Consider the following 7,715-nt stretch of genomic DNA (forward strand, 5'->3'; position numbering starts at 1 on the left):
AGAAAGGAAAGAAAGAAAGAAAGAAAGAAAGAAAGAAAGAAAGAAAGAAAGAAAGAAAGGAAGGAAGGAAGGAAGGAAGGAGAGAGAGAGAAAGAAAGAAAGAGAGAAAGAAAGGAAGGAAGGAAGGAAGGAGAGAGAAAGAAAGAAAAAGAAAAGAGAGAAAGAAAGAGAAAGAAAGAAAGAAAAAGAAAGGAAGGAAGGAAGGAAGGAAGGAAGGAAGGAAGGAAGGAAGGAAGGAAGGAAGGAAGGAAGGAAGAAAGAAAGAAAGAAAGAAAGAAAGAAAGAAAGAAAGAAAGAAAGAAAGAAAGAAAGAAAGAAAGAAAGAAAGAAAAGGAAAGAAAGGTAGATCAGCGCAGTGTGGTGGTGCGCTCCTGCAAGCCCAGCTACTCCGGAGGCTGAGACGTGAGAATCGCCGGAACTGGGGAGGAGGCGGAGGTTGCAGTGACTGAGATCGCAGCACTGCATTCTAGCCTGGGCAAGACAGTGAGACTCTGTCTCAAAAAAAAAAAAAAAAAAAAAAAGGAATTGTGGGAAGAGGAGAGCCTAAGTGGATGTTCTGCCTAAAGAGACCTGAATTCTGCAGGCGATTCAGTTCCAAAAGAAAGGAAATTGTGAAATATTTTGCTTTTAGGTTCTCTTTGTCACTGAGGCAGGCAAAAGTGAATCCTACATGCACTGCTTCTTTTTGTTGCCAGAGAGCAGGACTCAGAGAAGCCCAACTCCACTAAGGTTAAGGCTCTCAATATTCCTTACAAAAATCAGACTCAGGTAGGAGAAATTATCCCAAATGCGAGCAAGATTGTCGAATGTAAATAGTCTTTCAGACTAGAAATGTTCAGCTAAGACATTATAGGAAAGCATCAATAAGTAAATAATGTACTTTTAAATTTACTTCGAGCAAGAGATAATTGGCCAACCTAAATCAATATTGAAAAGAAAATGAAAGGAAATGATCTTCAGTGTGGTTATAGTTTTATAAGAGAAAAATATGTGTAATCCGACTGCTGTATATACTTAGTGAGAGAATATCCTTGCATCTGATGACTGCAACCAATTGTTGTTTGAGTTCTGCTGTTTTTAGAATTCTCTCCTGTCCTTCTTCACAGTGATATTGGACCTTCATGTAGTGTTTATCACTTTTGTATTACAAGTTTCATGAGAAACTGCTGACTTGCTTTCCAAAGCAGTCATATCGTCTTAAATTTCCGGCAACAATTCATACCGTTTTAAATTCCCAGGAACCATATATATTAGAGTTTATGTTCCCCCTCATTCTCACCAATGCTTGTTTTCAATTATTTTTTAATTTTGTAGCCATTCTAGCAAAAATATATTAGTATCTTACTGTGATTCTGATTTGCATTTCCCTAAATATTAAAGTATATTTTCATAATGTATATGTGTTTATCTGTTGGCCATATACAATCTTTGCAAAGTGTGTGCTTAAATATTCGTTATTATTTGGTTTTCTTGTTTTTGAGTTCTGAGAGCTCCTTATATTTTCTGAACAAACCACAACAATCAGATATGTGTTTTGTTTGTTTGTTTGTTTGTTTTTGAGATGGAGTCTCGCTCTGTCGCCCAGGCTGGAGTGCAATGGCGCAATCTCAGCTCACTGCAACCTCCGCCTCCCAGGTTCAAGCAATTCTCCTGCCTCATCCTCCTGAGTAACTGGGATTACAGGCGCCTGCCACCATACCTGTCTAATTTTTTTGCATTTTTAGTAGGACGGAGTTTGCCATGTTGGCCAGGCTGATCTCAAACTCCTGGCCTCAGATGATCCAGCCGGGATTACAGGCGTGAGTCATGGCGCCTGGCCCTAATTGTTCATTTCTAATACAGTAACTGACTTACCATGGTTTGCCTTAAATTTTCTAAACTTTGTGATTTTTTTGGGGGGGGGAGGGTACTAAACGCATTTTTGACTTATAGTCTTTTTTTTTTTTTTTTTGGAGTCCTGTGGGAAGAGGGGAAACAAAGGCTGTTGACAAGGAAGAGCCAGTGAGAAAGAAAATCAGGAGATCAGTGTCTTGGAAATCAAATAAAATGTTTTAAGAAGAATAATGTGCCTATTGCCCCTGAGAAGTCAAGAAAGATAAGGACTTGGGAGTGATCATTAATTTTAGACATGTAAAGGTCATTCATGATTTTGACCAGAAGTTTCCATGAAGTGCTGATACCAAAAAACCTAAAGGTGGTGGGTTTCCAAAAGAAAGGGAAGAGAGAAACTGCAGATAGTAAATCTGAATAACTGAATATAGGAAATTTTTAAATAAAGTCATCTGAGAAATGGGGCACTAACTAGAGAAAAATGTTGAGCCAAGAGAAGCTTTTTTTACGATAGGGGTCAAACTCCTGACCTCAGGTAACCCGCCAGTCTTGGCCTTCCAAAGTACTGGGATTACAGGCATGAGCCACAGCCTGGCCAACGTGATGAAACTCCGTCTTTACTAAAAATACAAAAATTAGCTGGGCATGGTGGCACAAGCCTGTAATCCCAGCTACTCAGGAGGCCGAGGCAAAGAATCGCTTGAACCCGGGAGGCAGAGGTTGCAGTGAGCCAAGATTGTGCCACTGCACTCCAGCCTGGATAACAAGAGCAAAATTCCACCTCAAAAAAAAAAAAAAAAAAAAGGTTGGAGTCAAATGTCATATTTAAATGTTCATAGGAATAATCCAAAAGCTAGGAGAAAATTGCTGAGTTCAATGTAGATAAAATTCTCTTTATGTCATTAGTAATTCACTGATGGGAGTATGGGAAAATTACTTTCCCTTCAGGAGAATAAGGAATTTTTCAAAGCTGTCTAACAGCAACAGGTCACCAGTAAATTTTGATTTCATGCTTCTCTTCTGCTATTTTTTGTTTTCAAGACAAAGATACATGGAGACTTATTCTAGAATAGCTACGCTAAAATTTAAAGTGGTGGAAAGAATCATGAGAAGTCAACTATGGAGCAACAGACTTGGCAATCCACTAGTTTGCCATGTCATTGGTGTCATTTAATGAATACTGCTCCACCTCCAGCCTATCACAAAAGTGATCTATAGGCCGGGCGCGGTGGCTCAAGCCTGTAATCCCAGCACTTTGGGAGGCCGAGACGGGCGGATCACGAGGTCAGGAGATCGAGACCATCCTGGCTAATGCAGTGAAACCCCGTCTCTACTAAAAAAAATACAAAAAACTAGCTGGGCGAGGTGGCGGGCGCCTGTAGTCCCAGCTACTCGGGAGGCTGAGGCAGGAGAATGGCGCAAACCCATGAGGCGGAGCTTGCAGTGAGCTGAGATCCGGCCACTGCACTCCAGCCTGGGCGACAGAGCCAGACTCCATCTCAAAAAAAAAAAAAAAGTGATCTATATTCTTCAGAAGTGTCCATATTTTCTAACATGTAATGCTGACTCTTAAGCTCAGGCCATATGTAATTGCCTTTTGTAAAGGCAGTTAATCCATTGGCTATCAAGTAATCTGTGAGGAGATCTATGAGACCTTCAGTTAAAACAAATAAATAAATAAAAACAAAAGCTCTTCCCAAAAGGGATTCAAGTATTTAGATAGGTACTCCACATGGATTCTTAAAGGGTACATTGAAACTGGAAAAACTAAAGATAATCAGATAGTAGACAGACATAATAGATTCAAAGAGAAGATGATGCTGAAAGATTTATTGATTCACATTCATCCCCAATTGATAGAATATAGATCAATGAATTACTGCCCTTCAGTGGGTTTGAGATAATCTAGACTTTCCATAGATCTTGATAAATTAAGAGATACTTTGAGCTGGAATATAGATGACCTTATTGCTAAAACCTAATGTGGGTAACTCCAATCACACCGGACAGGAGATGGAGGGAGACAGCTTATACCAGGTAGGTCCTGCTATGAACTTTCAGAAAAGGAAAATGGATTGTTCCAGTGTTAATGACACAACATATCTGAAGTCCCAGACCTAAGGTAATCTTTGCTTCTCTCTCCCAACCTCTCTTCAAGCATGTGTCCTCTTTTCTTTAGACAAAGAAGAATTTGATCACTCATTCATTCACAATAAGTATTTATTAAATGCATACTATGTGTCACATACTGTACTAAGCACTGGGGTAACACCAATGAACAAAATATAAAGAAATTTTTCCTTTCTAATGGCAGGATTAACGTGCTTTTTTAGAAAAGTAAAGCATAGGCCAGGGGCGGTGGCTCACACCTATAATCCCAACACTTTGGGAGGCTGAGGCAGGTGGATCACGAGGTCAGGAGTTCAAGGCCAGTCTGGCCAAGATGGTGAAACCCCATCTCTACTAAAAATACAAAAATTAGCCAGGTGTGGTGGCAGACGCCTATAATCCCAGCTACTTAGGAGGCTGAGGCAGGAGAATCACTTGAACCCGGGCGGCAGAGGTTGCAGTGAGCCAAGATCCCACCAATGCACCCCAGCCTGGGCAACAGTGAGACTCCATCTCAAAAAAAAAAAAAAAAAGAAAGTATATATAAAATACATGATGTGATGACAAATGTTACAGAGAAAAATTAATCAAGGATGGACATTAGGGTTGAGTTTTTATTTTCAGTTTCTAAATGGAGTAAATGTTATATTTGAGCAAAACTATGAAGAAAGAAAATGAATTAGCCATGGGGATATCTAGGTAAAGTCATTCCAAACATAGGAAATCATGCCCACAAAGACCTTGATGTGTTTCTCTTATGTATTAGAATAGTAGCAAAAAAGCTAACTTTGCTGATGTAGAATGAATGATATTTTAGTGTACATATCAGTTATCTATTGCTACAAATATACTTCTTAATAAACCACCTCAATAGCTTAAAAAAAAATGCAGATCTATTTAGCTCACTAGTTCATAGCTGATAAGTTGGGATTGACCAGACAGTTTGTGTCCCAGCTGGGGCACAATAAACAATCAATCTCCATATTGCATTATATATTTTTCCAAACCCATAGAATATACAATTCCAAGAGTGAACCCTAATGTAAACTATGGATTTTGGGGGATAATGATGTGTCTGTGCAGATTCATATGTACAAATGTGCCACTCCAGTGTGGCTTGTTGATAGTGGGGAGGTTGAGGAGGAGGATTAGGCAGAGTATATGAGAAAACTCTCCCTGTACTCTTTCATCCAATTTTGCTGTGAACCTAAAACTGCTCTAAAAAATAAAGTCTATTTAAAAACAAGAAAAAAAGAGCAAAGGGCTTACTCAAGAATCTTCTTTGTCGGGGCCGTGCGCGGTGGCTCACGCATGTAATCCCAGCACTTTGGGAGGCCTAGGAGGCAGGATCACGGGGTCAGGAGAACAGACTATCCTGGCTAACACGGTGAAATCCTGCCTCTACTAAAAATACAAAAAATTAGCCAGGCGTAATGGCGGGCGCCTGTAGTCCCAGCTACTCGGGAGGCTGAGGCAGGAGAATGACGTGAACCCAGGAGGCAGAACTTGCAGTGAGCCGAGATAGCGCCACTGCATTCCAGCCTGGCGACAGAGTGAGACTTCGTCTCAAAAAAAAAAAAAAAACTTCTTTGTCATATTTGCTAACGTCCCAAAGTCATGATGCTTAGCTTAAAGAAAGAGTGGAAGAGCACTACAAGGTCACCTGAAGAACAGCATGGGTAAAGGTGCGGAGACCAGCTTGGTCGGGGAGACCCTAACCCAAGGGCACTAGAGGAATTAAAGACACAGACACAGAAATATACACGTGTGAAGTGGGAAATCAGGGGTCTCACAGCCTTCAGAGCTGAGAGCCTCGAACAGAGATTTACCCACATATTTATTAACAGCAAACCAGTCATTAGCATTGTTTCTATAGATATGAAATTAACTAAAAGTATCCCTTATGGGAAACGAAGGGATGGGCCGAAGTAAAGGAATGTTGTGCTACTTAACATGCCCTTAAGGCACAGATCGCTCATGCTATTGTTTGTGGCTTAAGAATGCCTTTAAGTGGCTTTCTGCCCTGGGCGGGCCAGGTGTTCCTTGCCCTCATTCCCGTAAACCCACAACCTTCCAGCTTGGGCGTTAGGGCCATTATGAACATGTCACAGTGCTGCAGAGATTTTGTTTATTGCTAGTTTTGGGGCCAGTTTACTGCCAGATTTTGGGGGGCTTGCTCCCAACAAAAGGGAAGGGAGCGTGGTTGGGGTTTGTTTGTTTGTTTTGAGATGGAGTTTTGCTCTTGTTGCCCAGGTTGGAGGGCAGTGGCGCGATCTCGGCTCACCATAACCTCCGTTTCCCGGGTTCAAGCGATTCTCCTGCCTCAGCCTCTGGAGTAGCTGGGATTACAGGCATGCGCCACCATGCCCAGCTGATTTTGTATTTTTAGTTGAGATGGGGTTTCTCCGTGTTGGTCAGGCTGGTCTTCAACTCCTGACCTCAGGTGATCTACCCGCCTCAGCCTCCCAAAGTGCTGGGATTACAGGTGTGAGCCACGGCACCCGGCCCAGAACCGGTTTTCAATCAGCTCAATCTGTCAGTAACAATCACTTCTGTGAGCACACTTTTGAAAACTAATCAGTGTCTGCTTCTGGCTTCTGAAAGTCAGCTGATCAGGGATGGACTCACTCCAATAAACAAACCTCTGAGTGCCGACCAAACAATGGCAGTCTCTGACAAGTAACCATGCTCCCATAGATTATAACAACCTAACGAAAAAAAGATTAGCAATCTGTTCTGTTTTTAGGGACTGTGGTTTACAGTATAGCTCTCCCTTGAATGAGCTTTGATTTTGTCTTTTTAAAGTATTGAGCAGTGGTTTCATCATCCTTTGAAAATGCCCCTTTGTCAAATCCGAAATGTCTAAGTTTCGTTTCTTGCTGGGATTATTTTTACCATTTCTTTTTCACATCTGTAATTCTGTGTATTCTATAAAATGATATGGTCTTTACAACCACATTGTTTTGCTGTAAATGTAGACCTTGGCAGACTTTTGCTCCTTTACCTATGTTTATCAGTCAGATTGGGCAAACAAAATCCCAATGTTTGTAAACACACTCTAATGGCGAGTCTTCAACTGTCACTCCACAAATATTTACCGAATGCTTACTCTGTCTTCAGAGCCATTCTGAGACCTGGTTATCTAGAAGAAAAAAGAAAAAATTCTGTCCTCAAAGACAAAAATTCTGATGAGAACCGACTGAGAATTTAATATGAAAAAAAGGAAAGCAAAATAAGTATGCATGGTTTCCCATTGTGGTTATCTAATACAGAATATCAATTTCAACAGTGTTGAAAAGATAGTGTAAGGGGTGAGGAGACCACCAGGTGGAGGACGCATGTGACAGCCACAAGCAGACGTGATAGGCTGGATCCTGAGAAAGGGACCAAAAATACATGGAGTTCAGATGGACAGCGGGCATCAGACACACATACAAGCCCAGTGCTACCCTCTCTCTAACACCCTCATTTTCTTCACTAAAATGTCTTAGGGCGTCAGGTCTCTTGTTCCATAAGATTTTTTTTTCTTTCCCAAGCCCCTTGAGAGGAGGGCAGGAATCAAATGGGTAGGTGTCACTGCTGAAGAAGAAATGACATCAACATTTAATTCCGACTTTAAGTTGAAGAGGCTGTTATTTTCAACGTGTAGCTGGATGTGAAGTGACTGCCGCGAAATTGAAGAGAAAAGGTGACAATTCTTCCGGCCTGTACGGCGATCGAACCCGCAACCATTAGCGTTATTAGCACCACACTCTAACCAACTGAGCTAACCGGCC

The 7,715-nt window shown here is 41.3% G+C and overlaps 1 non-coding gene across 1 annotated transcript; it reads right to left on the reverse strand.

Moving 5' to 3' along the window:
* Nucleotides 1–7,640: 7,640 nt before the first annotated feature.
* On the reverse strand, nt 7,641–7,715 carry TRNAI-AAU. Its single transcript has one exon. It is a non-coding gene; the product is annotated as a tRNA-Ile (tRNA).

The sequence above is a fragment of the Papio anubis genome, chromosome 6 (assembly GCF_008728515.1).
Source record: "Papio anubis isolate 15944 chromosome 6, Panubis1.0, whole genome shotgun sequence".
Lineage (NCBI taxonomy): Eukaryota > Metazoa > Chordata > Mammalia > Primates > Cercopithecidae > Papio > Papio anubis.